The sequence below is a fragment of the Lissotriton vulgaris genome, chromosome 3_1 (assembly GCF_964263255.1).
Source record: "Lissotriton vulgaris chromosome 3_1, aLisVul1.2, whole genome shotgun sequence".
Taxonomy (NCBI): Eukaryota; Metazoa; Chordata; class Amphibia; order Caudata; family Salamandridae; genus Lissotriton; species Lissotriton vulgaris.
In genome coordinates this window covers 1,775,730,265-1,775,744,382 of record NC_141689.1, presented here as the reverse complement: position 1 = coordinate 1,775,744,382, position 14,118 = coordinate 1,775,730,265, and positions in this window count along the sequence as shown.

Sequence of the window (14,118 nt, the reverse complement as noted above, 5' to 3'; positions counted from 1 at the left end):
AATTTGTGTTTGAGGGCTGGTTCCACCTGGAATTCACAGTGTCCTAAAGCGTTCTGCAGCAGGGCCCCAACTGGAGTTTCCCGGCGTGGATTTTCTGCAAAACAAAAGCAATCAACATTAGAAATGTGGCAGCCGTGCTCACAGACCCCAAAACCCTAAAAGCCCCACAGACAGCAACCCTATGACAGGCAAGCGAGCAATAACGCCTAAACGTTTTCACCTCCCATTTCCTCCTAACCAGTTTCATCCCTTAATAGACCTTGCCAGCAATGGCCCAGCCAAGACCCGTTAACCCAAGCGCAAACAAGTTTGACACCCCCCAAACAGCCAAAAAGCAAATCCGGGAAAAAAGCCAGACTTAGCAAAATGTATTTAAATGAGGACTCACTACTTCCAGTACCTCTTTAGGGGACTCGTCAACGTAAGTTTCTTCATTGTGCGGAATCCAGGCATCAGCATTACGGGAAATGGATAGGGTGAGTCTGGAGGAGGAGGATAGACGACCAGGACTGAGTTCTTGGCAACTAACTTGTGAACCTGAGGAATGCTGCGGCATCAAAATCAAGACAGTTCTGCTGATGGGCTTGTTGTTTGATTGGGTGATTACAGTTTTGTTGTGAATGGGATCAAGCACTTGCTAAACAAAGAAAGACAGACACACAGGAATAAAAGTGAATAAGGACGAAAAATAAAGTTAATGAATCATTGACTCATTTTCAGAACTCGCTGTCAGGGAAGCAGAACTCGTCCTCATACTCTGCAAATTCAGTCGGTAGTACTTCTGGTAACTGAGGAGAACTTTCCTCAGGTAGGTTGGTGTCCTCTTCTTCCTGCGTGCATTCTCGTACTTTGTAATCTGGTGGTATGAAGTGCTGGTTCATCTTTATCATGGTGAGCCGCTCCACATTTGCGGGCAAGAGGCGGGACCTTTTGGAAGTCACAATGCCACCAGCCGAACTAAAAACACGTTCTGAAGACACGCTTGCGAGTGGGCAAGACAAGTAATTGATAGCCAGGTTGGTGAGCTCTCGCCATATGTTTCTTTTCCCATGCCAATACGCCAATGGGTCCTCAGTAATATTGACCGCTGTTGAGTCATCCAGGTAGGCCTGCACCATTGAAACAATGTTCTCCCGGATTCCTGTACTTTGCACTTCTGTGTCCTTTCTGGGACAAGGAAACCCTAGCTGACTTAGCCAATCCTCTTCAGACATATCGCCTGGGCCTGGTGCAGATGATACGGTTGCTGGTGTGGTTAACGGCTCAGAGGAAAAGACACTCACTTCTGCCACAGGCACAGAAGTGCTTTTTTGGGACGCCTGATGGCCTGCTGATTCACTAGTACTGTCTTCTCCTACAGTTTCCTTCCGCTCTCTTTCAACACGAATGGCTGACTGAGCTAGCCAACCTTTGTACTCTGTAACATCTGAAGTTTCAAAAGAAATTAATACTTTGCCAAAACAATGGCTTTTTGTAACGTGGATCCAGAATAGTAGCTGTTGTTTCTTGATATTTACAAACTAGGCGTTGTAATAATCTCTGCGCCAACTCATATGCTTCATTCTTTCCAGCATCCTTTAATTTGGAAGACACCACCTTGACTTGGTGCTCGAGCTTCAGCAACAATGGGATAGCTTTGCTCAAAGAACAGTCCTCCCTGCTGACTTCACGCGTGAAGACCTCAAAAGGACGAAGCATGTCTGTCAGGCTTTTAACTAGCTGCCATTGCTCCACCGCTAGCATCATTTCTGTCGTATCACCACCCAGGTTGTAGAAATTCTCATTGACTACTGGAAACAGCTCATGCAGACGCTCAAGCATGTAGAAGGTTGAGTTCCAACGTGTTGCCACCTCCTGGATAAGTGCTTTCACTGGCATTCTACGTACATTTTGCTGGCACCTCAGCTCCTTCCGGGACTTAAAAGAATGGTTGAAATGTGTGCATATTCTTCTGCAGATGGTCAGTATTTTCTCGACTGCAGGTTCTTTTTTCAAGAACTTTTGCACGACCAGGTTCATACAGTGCGCCAAACATGGCACTCTAAAATAGTCACCGTCCTCCATGGCCTTAACTACATTGCTGCCATTATCAGTAGAAACATAAACAACCTTGCAATTTCTATGGGGCAGCCATTGCGAGACCTTTTTGTTAAAGTCATCCAAAATGTTGTCTGCAGTATGACTTTTCTCCAAGCCAAACATGGCTAATGTTGCATGTTTACGAGCACCCTTAAAAATCTCGACCAAGTCACCACCTGCATTTATCTGTTTTGCAACCCCTGAAAAAGAGACCCAGTGTGCAGTGATGCACATGTAATCATTGGCTGCGCAACTGGTCCACATGTCTGTTGTCAGGTGTATAGTGTGAACAGCACTCTTCTGCAAAGCTGCCCCAACCAACTCAAGCACCTCTTTATGTAGTGCTGGAACAGCAACCCTGGCAAAATAGAACCGGCTAGGAACCTTCCATTTAGGGGCCAGTGTTGCCACGAGTTCAAGAAAACCCACACCTTCGACAAACGAAAAAGGGAGAAGGTCCACCGCTAGCATTTTAGCCAGCTTAGTGTTATACAGGCGCACAATTGGGTGGTTGCGTTGAAATGGCGCATCTGCGGAGAACATGGCTGTAATGGTGCGCTGGACAAATTTACTGGATGATGCTGATGACTTCTTCGACCCAGTTCTGCTCAGTGTTGACATTTTCCGCATTTGTGTGTCTCCCAGACTCTCAGTGTGCCTCCTATGTGTTGCAGAGGGTGTGGTGCTGCCAGGGGTACTGGGTGCAACCGGACAATTGTCTGACGCTTCTACCTCCCCGTCATCTTCAGATGAAACATCTGGTACGGGTTTATTTTGGCCACTTGCCCTTTGGGATTGCTTTCCCTCAATGTTTGCTAGGTGCGCAAACCATTCGACAGCGTGCCTTCTTTTAAGATGACCTATCTGGCCTCCGGTACCATAGTTGGTACCAGTCTTACCACGGCTAACTCTAGTCTTACAAATGGAACAAACGGCTAAGTAATCATGCTTTGCATGGACACTGAAAAAGTTCCAAACTGGGGACAGGAAACTTCTGGTTTTGCCGCACGAGGTGATACTGCCAATGCCAGATGAAGCAGTGGTGGATGAGCCTTGCAGACATCTACTGGGTTGTGCAATTATTGCAGCAACCCTACTTGAGGGAGTCGAGCTGGATGGAGGTCCCCTCTGGGGAGAAAATATGGGAGCTGTAGTTTTTGTTGAACTTGTTGTACTACTTGACTGCGTTGGTGGTGCTACCAGTGCCACGTCGCCAGGGTCACGCTCAGCATGACGTCGGGATAGGGTATAAATGTCTGTCTGCTGCATGGCCGGTGTGGCTGGAATGACGTGTGTGATGACTAGGTCATTGCTGTCATCCTGTTCATCAACATCAGAATGCACCACTTCATCAAGTCCGACGTTCGGATCCATAAGTATGAGCTTTCCGGGGCCCTTCCTTTTAACATTTGATACCTTTCTCAGCTCATGGTGTGCCTCCCTCTCAGACGTCGGAGATAGTTGCCAATCTGGATCCAGCTCATCTGATGGAGCAGGGCTTGAAGAGGAACTTCTACACACCCTCCTTGATCTTTTCCTTGCTGGGGAGCTGGGAGAAAATGAATCATCAGGAGGAGTGGCTTCGTCTTCCTGACATGATACCCCGGCTCCAAAGTCAATTTCCTCCTGTGCCCCTACTTCTGGAAGAACAACCATTGTGGGCACTTGCACCGCTCCATGCGCCGCTACATGGGCCTCTTCACTGACCTCTACTTGCAACTCTCCATGGACCTCTCCTTCTCCTTCTCGGCCTTCTCCTTCTCGGCCTTCTCCTTCTCCTTCTCGGCCTTCTCCTTCTCGGCCTTCTCCTTCTCGGCCTTCTCCTTCTCGGCAGCTCCTTCTCGGACAGCTCCTTCTCGACAGCTCCTTCTCGGACAGCTCCTTCTCGGACAGCTCCTTGCGCATGTACTTGTGCTTGTACTAGTAGCCCATGCAGTTGTTGTTGCGGCTTTGGTTGTTCATTAGTACTTGTGAGATGAGTTACAACCTGTGTTGATTGTGTGCTGCTACTTTCTTGCGATGAGCCAACATCTCTGGTCGTTGGTGATTCAACCACTAAACAGGCTACCTGTGCAGCACTCATGGTGGCCTTTTCTTTTTTCCACAAAAATTTAGTGGCCGAGGCACCAGTCTCCTTGGTAAGTGGTGCCACTTGCTTCTTCTTCTCCTTAGTAGAGACATCTTTCTTGCAAGAGGAGCTACGGCCACCTCTTTTAGGACCCATCTTCTTCAGATGTCGGAACAGCAGGCCGCAGCAGGACTTCTTCCTGGCACTGATGCTCAACGATGATGCGGAGTTCTTGACTTTGTGCACCTAAAAGCAAACGAAGACAGAGGAACATCAGTTAAATATATGTTGCATATGTAGCGCTTCAATTAATAGTTTGCAAGTAGGCATTTATGAATACACACGTGCACACCACAATATGGAAATGTCAAAAATAAGAATTGCTAAATTTTTGGGAAACAGGAATTTAACATTGATCCAAGAGAGCCCACAGAGAGGGTTGTAGTTTCATGTACCACTGACTCCCCCTGGGCACAATGGGTGAAAGCAAGGCAAAATGGGTGCAGGCCTATGTCACAAAGCTCACTGCCTGCCTTCAAAATGGCTGCTTGACCCCCACCCACATGGCCAGGACCATGCCTCAAAATGGCCCCCACCAACATAGCCAGCCCCCAACCCCTACTCCAAAAAGTCAAAAAACACAACACAAATCACCACAATCCAATGCCATCCATCAAGTTTCAGAAGGTTTATGCTGCCTGCTGGTGGTTTTCTGGTGCAGAATTGCAATTTTTGCAATTTCACGAGTGCAAGATTGTTGCTTCACGACGCGAACGTGGCGAAAGACCCGCAAAATACGCGAACAAACCCATTCTGGGCCCCCTGGGCATAATGAATGAAATCAGAGCACACTGGGTGCAGGCCTATGTCACAAAGCTCACTGCCTGCCTTCAAAATGGCCGCTTGACCCCCATCCACATGGCCAGGACCATGCCTCAAAATGGCCCCCACCAACATAGCCAGCCCCCAACCCCTACTCCAAAAAGTCAAAAAACACAACACAAATCACCACAATCCAATGCCATCCATCAAGTTTCAGAAGGTTTATGCTGCCTGCTGGTTGTTTTCTGGTGCAGAATTGCAATTTTTGCATTTTCGCGAGTGCGAGATTGTTGCTTCACGACGTGAACGTGGCGAAAGACCCGCAAAATACGCGAACAAACCCATTCTGGGCCCCCTGGGCATAATGAATGAAATCAGAGCACACTGGGTGCAGGCCTATGTCACAAAGCTCACTGCCTGCCTTCAAAATGGCCGCTTGACCCCCATCCACATGGCCAGGACCATGCCTCAAAATGGCCCCCACCAACATAGCCAGCCCCCAACCCCTACTCCAAAAAGTCAAAAAACACAACACAAATCACCACAATCCAATGCCATCCATCAAGTTTCAGAAGGTTTATGCTGCCTGCTGGTGGTTTTCTGGTGCAGAATTGCAATTTTTGCAATTTCACGAGTGCAAGATTGTTGCTTCACGACGCGAACGTGGCGAAAGACCCGCAAAATACGCGAACAAACCCATTCTGGGCCCCCTGGGCATAATGAATGAAATCAGAGCACACTGGGTGCAGGCCTATGTCACAAAGCTCACTGCCTGCCTTCAAAATGGCCGCTTGACCCCCATCCACATGGCCAGGACCATGCCTCAAAATGGCCCCCACCAACATAGCCAGCCCCCAACCCCTACTCCAAAAAGTCAAAAAACACAACACAAATCACCACAATCCAATGCCATCCATCAAGTTTCAGAAGGTTTATGCTGCCTGCTGGTGGTTTTCTAGTGCAGAATTGCAATTTTTGCAATTCCGCGAGTGCGAGATTGTTGCTTCACGACGCGAACGTGGCGAAAGACCCGCAAAATACACGAACCAACCCATTCTGGGCCCCCTGGGCATAATGAATGAAATCAGAGCACACTGGGTGCAGGCCTGTGGCACAAAGCACACAACCTGGCTGCAAAATGGCCGCTTGACCCCCATCCACATGGCCAGAACCTGCAGGACCATGCCTCAAAATGGCCCCCCACCAACATAGCCAGCCCCCAACACCACCCCAAAAAGTCGAAAAACACACACAAAAATCACCACAAACAACATCAACTTATCAACTTACTTGTGAAATCAAATTTCGAATCCAAAAGTAATCCAAAAGGCCTCAAATCAAAATATCCAGCAGCATCCACAAAAAGTAATCCTTCCCAGTCAAGATCAAAATCAAAGTGGCCAGGAAATGGACTAAGCAATGGGAGGAGCTTGCTGGACAGGAACAGGAAGTTGGAGACTGGGGCACTTCCTTCACCCCACCCCAATGGGAGGAGCTTGCTGGACAGGAACAGGAAGATGGAGACTGGGCCACTTCCTTCACCCCTCCCCAATTGTAATTTTTGTAATTTCGCGAGTGCAAGATTGTTGCTGCCCGCGCCGCGGGCCGCGAGCAGTGTGAACACAAGCAAAAAATTCGGGATTTGCGGATTTGCGGGAAATCCGCGAATCTCGCGGATTGCGGATTTACCAAAAATCCGCAAAATCCGTGAGTGGAGCGGATTTTACGCCCATGCCTAGTGCCAGTAGCTCATCCCCACTCCTTACAATTTTCTTTCTATTCACATGCACACCACACCTATGCCCTGATGGACTACCTGTTAGGCTACACAGAATTTGAATGGGCAAGTGGACATAGTGAACATCATCCCAGCAGTGCTTTCCAAACACGACGCAGTGACTGTGACTATCAAGGTGCCCCCAACATATAGACGGAAAGTGTGCTGGCGACTTTGAAAAAACATGCTGCACAGGGAGGGAGTGACACAACAAATTCACAAATGTATTACAGACTACTTGGCATTGAACAACTACCCCAGACACTTCTCTATCTACTTTGTGGGGGGCACTCAAGGCAGTGGTGCGGGGGGAATTGATAGCTATCTCTGCAGCTGAATCTAGGGTGCGTAAAGACAAGCGGGAACTTTTCATGTAGGGCAGGACAGGGTTTGGCGCCAACTGAAGGCGGCTAGGGCACAATTGGCAGGGCTTGATTTAGATAGGGAAGAATATGCGGCCCTCCGGCTCAAGCACTCCTACTATATCGGGGGGACTAGACAAGGTGTATGTTGGTGAGTAAGCTCAGGGCTCGCACCCAGCAGATGAAAGTCCAGGCTCTCCAGAACGCTGAAGGGGAGATGGTAGAAGAAGATGTAGAGATTGCGGGGGCCTTTCAGGAATTCTACTCGGCCCCTTACCTGAGGGATCCACACCTGGGTCTGCTGTGGACTCCTATTTACAAGGAGTAAACAATACAGCACTAAATAGGGAAGGGGCGGCGGCCTTAAAGGTACTGATCAGGATTGTAGAAGTGATAGGGTCAATTTCCTGCCTCAAGCTTTTGAAATCGCCGGGCCGGATGTTTTTTCGGACGGTTTTTACAAGTCCTGTTGTCAGCTTCTAGCCCCGGTCCTGACACAGCTTTTTAACTCCTTTACAGGATCCAGGACAATACCTCCTGATTTGTTAGCGGCCGCTACAGTGGTTCTTCCCAAGCCTGGGAAAGATAAAACCTAATGTGGCTCCTACCACCCGGTGTCCCTCCTCAACATCAACCTGAAGTTGTTCAATAGGGTCTTGGTGGCCAGGCTGGGTCCACTGATGCCAGGCGTCATTGAACCGGATCAGTCTGGTTTTATACACAACCGGCAGAGCAGTGACAACACCAAACGCATTCTCCATCTTGTTGATAAAGCCCACCATAGGAAGATGGATGCTCTCTTGCTGTCGGTTGATGCTGAGAAGGCATTCAACAGGGTGAACTGGGGCTTCCTGGATAAGACTTTAGCTCACTTTGGTATCGGGGACCTGTTCAGGGCTTGGGTGGCGAGCTGTTACAGTGCACCCTCAGCGACATATAGGGTCAATGGGATAGCGTTGAGCCCTTTTGATATCCAACGGGGCACGAGGCAAAGGTGCCCGATCTCACCCCTCCTCTTTGCGCTTTATATTGACCCATTGGCACAGAAGATAAGAGACAACCCTGATATTCTGGGCATCCCAATTGGTGGGGAGAGACACTCTGTGAGCCTATATGCCGATGATATCGTTGCGACCCTAGAGAAGCCAGAGCAATCGGTACCGGCATTTTTACAGGAACTGGAGTCCTTTGACCAGGTCTCTGGTTTTCGGTTAAATGTAGTCCATGACTCTTCTGTTGGGCCAATGGGGAGAGCTGTCGGGGGGATAAGCCCCCTTTGGGGGACACAGGTTCGGGATTCGGTCCCATATCTGGGGCTGGATCTAGCCCCATCTATATCACAGACGGTCATGCTAAACTACTCCAAGTAACTCACTCAGATCACGAGGGACCTTCAGCAATGGAACCATCACCAACTGTCGCTGCTTGGATGTGTTGCAGTGATCAAGATGTCCATTCTACACAGGGCTGTGTACCTATTCCAGATGCTGCCGGTCTGGCCCAATTGGGACTATCTACAAGTTACAACAGGCAAAACAGCAGTTCGTATGGGCTGGGGCGCGACCTCGCCTATGCAGGGATCTCGCCCAAAGGCCACCAGAGGAGGGAGGGCTGGGGGTTCCGAATGTGTTGGAATATTTTAGAGCAGCGCAGCTTAGATACTTAGTAGAGTGGAGTCCACCAGAATCCGAAAAGAGTGGTTATTCTAAGACAGGGCGCTGGCGAAACTTTCTGTGGAAGGTTCCCTTCTTGAAGAAGGTGGATAGACCACCGAACCTCAGGGGCTCGCCCATAACAAATTCCTTGCTGTGAGTGTGGGATGGGGTAATCATCAGACAAGGGTTGACGTCCTTCCCCTCACCTATGACTCCCTTATTTGATAACCGGGAGTTTAGTCCAGGGACGGATGAAAGAGCATTCTCTGTGTGCGGAAATTGGATTGCAAGGCCGCTGGGCATTTATTTGTTCTGGATGGGATCCTTCCGTTTTCAGAAGTGCGTCAAATGTATGCCATTCTGGAATCGGATCGGTTCCAGTACTTCCAAATCCGCCACTGGCCCCTCCAGCGTGAGGTACGGCCAAAAATGAGCAGGACACTAACAAAATACGAAAAATGGCTGGTGACGAAACATACAGACAAGAAAATGATATCTGAATTGTACGGCATGCTGAGGCCTCCAGCCCCTTCGTAACCCACTGCCAGCCAGAAACAATGGGTGAGGGAATTGGGGAGGGAGCTTACAGAGAAAGAGTGGAGGGACATATATTTCAGGGCCAATCATATGGCACGCATCACAGCCAGCAGGGAAGCCGCGGTCAAGGTAGCCACCTACTGGTATTTGGCACCAGCCCGTTTGAATAAAGGAAATCTGGACCGCAGTCCGACGTGTTGACGAGGATGCGTGGAAGAGAGCACACTAGTACACCTTCTATGGGACTGTAAAGAACTGATGAGTTACTGGACGAAGATACTAGAGGATATTGATAGACAGTTCGAGACTGAGATATCGTGATTTCTGGCTTATGTGGTGTTGGGGCTGCCTAACCCGCTAACTTATCCTTTGAAATCTATATGAGGGAAACAAATGGGGCTGGCATTAGGGGCAGCAATTCAACAGATCTTATCACATTGGGGCACGCAGACTCGACCGACATACACAGGATGGTTGCACAGGTTGTGGTATATCTTAGGGATGGAAAAGATCCATGCTCCCCTTACTAACTCTGAAGAGGGATTTAAAGAAACTTGGTGGCCCCTAGTGTCCCTGTTGGCTATGGAGCTGAATGAAGTAGCCTGCCCGAAGTATCTTCGACTTCTCCGACTCACAGAGACAGGTGGGTCAGGCGATGCTATCTGACGGGCTTTTAGTTTAGCGTTCCCCATACTGGTCACAGTTGAGACAGGCCCTAAGCACACCAGTCTGGGGCGGGAGGGATGGGGGGGTTTTGGTTTGTTATCTTTCTGACATGGTCGAGGGAGGCAAGCCTCGTGCTAAGCTATGATAAGGACCAACCTCACGACCGAGCTCTATGGACATTCGAGTGCCTACACATAGACAAATTTGATTGCAACGTCTGCGGGGAGGGGGAGATACAATGTGCTTTGGGTGCGGGGCTACCAATTGTGTATGTGGTTTCCTTCTTGCAAAATTTCAATAAAACAAAGTTAAACATAAAAAGAGTAGAAATGTGTGACCAAAAATTACCATCGAGTTTAGTAGGAGCATATACATTAAACAAAGTAATTTTTTATATTATATATTTTAAGATGAACAATTAACCAACGCCCTTCGTCATCTGAGTCTTGAGAGAGAAGGGATACATTAAGTTTCTTGTGACAGAGAATCACAGTCCCATTTCTTTTGCTAGTACCTGGAGAGGAAAAGACATTTCCCACCCATTGTCGCTTGAGTTTGAGAACTTCTGAAGCAACTTAGTGGGATTCTTCTAAAAACACAATATCTGATTTAAGACTAGGTAAATGGGTAAGAACTCTTTGCCTTTTAATAGGCGTGCCCAAACCTTTAACATTCCAGGAAATAACATGCAACATCATTAACCAACTGTATAAAATAAGAATAAAAAAATTGTACACTATTGCAACAAAACAAGGATACAAAAGAAAACTTGCAATATTTAGAAAAAACGAAAAACAAGCACTACAACAGCAAAGAGACAAGATATGAATGGAAAATATTGAAATAGAAGGAATAAAGGAGAGAAGGAAAGGAAACACAGGAAAAAGAAAGGAGAAAAGAAAAGAGAGGAGAAAAGATAGAGAGAATAGACAGAAAAGGCATTAAAACATACCAAAGTTTCAAACATGGGTGGAGGGTGCTGAGGCCACAGAGGGAAGATGAACAGCAGTCAGGAAACTCCGGGAGAGTCCACGAGGAGGGCATCAGTTCACATGGACTATACAACAATGGGTGGAGCAGGGAAATGGCACCTAGTGGGAGGAGACAGAAGGAGATTAGCTGATCACAACATATCATGGGAACACTGTAAAATTACAATTATCTTTAGTGAGGGAGAAGAAATCTTCAAGTAGAAGATGGTCGTGCAAACTTCATGGAGTCTTCTCTACAACCATTAAGAAATTGTTGAAGTAAGGCTTGATCTTCGTATGTTGTTGTTTTATTCTTATAAGTCACTTTAAAGAGGCACGGGTGGAGTAAGTCAAATCTAGCATTCAAATTACGTAGAGCTGGACGCATGGCTAAGAAACATTTCGTTTGTCTGCTGTGACTTTTGCATAGTCTTGTGAAAAGAATCATTGGGATCCTTGCCATGAGATGCAATGCTTGATTTTGACTGTTTGTAGGACTTTCAACAAATCTGTATATTCTAAATAATATAATATTACGCATCTTGGATTACGATGGATAGATGGATTCTGAGGAGAACATCCAAGTCTGTGTGCTCGCCGTATGTTTAACGTTTGAGATTCTGGAAATTTGAGAATCTGCAGCAAAAACGATTGAAAAAAAAATGGGATTGGAGCCTTGCAATCCTTCAGCCAAACCATAAATACGTAGGTTGTTATGTCTTTTGGCTGTTTCGAGATATTCCACTTGCTTCTGCAGTTGTAAGATTTCTGTTATCATATGGTGAATTTGTTGAGAGGATATTTGTAAAGATTCTATTTGGTGTTCCATTGAGTTAATTTTGTTATCCAGAGTAGACCAATTATCCTCTAGGGCTTGTAGACGTATGTTTGTTTCTTCCATATAGGGTTTAAGTGATCGGATCTCGTCCAGAAGCAATTCTAAGGAGGTTGGCAGTGGAGATGTGGTCGGGAAAGGTGGATCCTTTTTAATTCGCTCAGTAGATGATAATACAGAAGAGGTGGGCACTTTAGATATATTTTTCCCATTTGGCGTGGAGGACTGTGGAAGAGGAGTAGTAAACAAGGGGGAAATGATCATTGCATCTGTAAAATGGGAAGGTACGACTTGTTCAGATTCCTCCATGTCGCTTTGCAATACTGAAAAGTGGTTTGAGGTGTGTAATGTTGTAGATTTAGGACGCGGAGACGGGATGGATGTAGAAGCTGAGCCTCTACCAGATTTAATTCTCTCCATAGACATGTGCGTCACAATAGGAGAGAAGAGTTGTGTAAGTTTTGCAAGGTAGTCGCACAGATAACGTTGTTGCTTGAGTAGCAGGGATGAAGGAGCAAATGCTGTTAAAGGATCATCTACTCCCGAAGAACTATAGCATTAACAATGTTTCCACAAATGGTCATATGGAGAAAAGTGAAAAATGTTAAGAAAGTTCAAAAATAGACGACATTTGTAAATCCAGGATAAATGACATTTGCAGAGGAGAGTAGCAAAGGCATCAATGCCAGCAGAAATAATGGAGCGAAAATCCACCGAAGATTTAATCAGAGTTACAGCATGTCTCTGACAGGCGAGAAAGCTCAGCGGTGCAGATAACGCGCTGAGTATGTTAGGAATGTAAAATGGCAGCCGCGAATCCAATCACGTAGACGCACCGCACATTTTAAGCAAAATGAAGCATACATTTACATCGCGTGCCGTTACAACGTGGTTTTTTCAACGCAAGTCGTTACCACAACTTGCGTTGGAGGGGGTGCGGACTTAGAATTTTTTTTATTTACTATTCCAACACCAGCCTACGTACAGTAGGGGAGGTGTTGCATAGTAAATTAAATAATTCCTTGTCCTGCAGCGCCCTCCAAGGCAAGTTGTGGTAACGACTTGCGTTGGAAAGGCCGCGTTGTAACGGCACGGCGGTGTAACAGCCGCGTCGTAAAGGCTGTTCACCGTCACAGAGGTCCAGAGGCACTCATGAGAAAAGTCCTTATTTTTTTGGTAGGGTGCTTTCGCCGGCCGTCAACATAAAAGTCCTCAAGTCTCGGAGCGGCGTTAACCAGCCGCCACCTTTCCTGGCGCCAGACCAAGACCCCATGAATCTACATTACCGGCCAATAATTCAGTATCAATTTCTGGCCTTTTCAAGTTGTATTGCCGAGTCAAAATGAGAACTAACTAATTGAGCTCAGAATTACTGGGTCCTTCTGTGGGCAATTTCCCCATGATTCAGCAAAAAATGCTCACATTTTCCGCCTGCTCAGAATCGGTGAAATGTGTTAGCTGCAGTGCTGGAAGGGAGGGGGGTTGTGGGGTGGTGGTGAAGGATTGCAGGGCATGATTGTGCCTGTCTGGGGGAGCACTGTCTGCTCACCCTGAACTGCTGCATAGGACGGGTGAGGGCCAGGCAATGCTTCTGCCTGCAGCACTGGAAGCTAAAGCACAGTGTCTCCAGGCCCAGAATTATCAGGCATAGAGTTTTCAAACCTCATAATTTCAGGCTCAAAGACTCATAATTGTGACTTGAGGTATTTCACATAGAGTTATCACTCTGGGTGAAATACCTAAACTCATAATGACAGGCTAGGTCAGGATCAAAACTCTTCTGATGCATCTGCAACCTAACATGTGTCTAGCAGGTATATAGAGGCACTGAGTTATCTACAGAGCTCTGACAAAGCACCTCTGCTTCGAATTGCATCACAAGCTGAATTCCAATTACAATGAAACTGCATTATGTGAAAACATATGAAGAAATGCTAGCAATAGCTCAGTAAGTTCAGCGTATGCTGCCACAAGGGTTTCCATTGCACTGCTTTTGACCTACTGGTAGCTCACTAGCTGACAGTGAGTAGATTGCAGATATGGACCCTTGTGTGTAATGTAAAGGGTCAGTAACTAAGTAGTGATACCTCTTATACAGTGCACAAGGCAGTGGTTCTCAGCTAGCAGTGCCCCAAAATACACTCTTACACACCTACATACACACAGACAGTAACCCTCCTACAGTATGGTGAGGGCCTGCAACCCTATGATTAGTAATGCTGCAGATCCCACATTGTCAGCCACACTGGTGGGAGCACATGGCTGTGAAAGGAGGACAACAGTGATAAAAGGAGCAGCCGAGGTCCAGTGCTGAATTAGCCATTTCACCACTCTGTCATGTTCCTG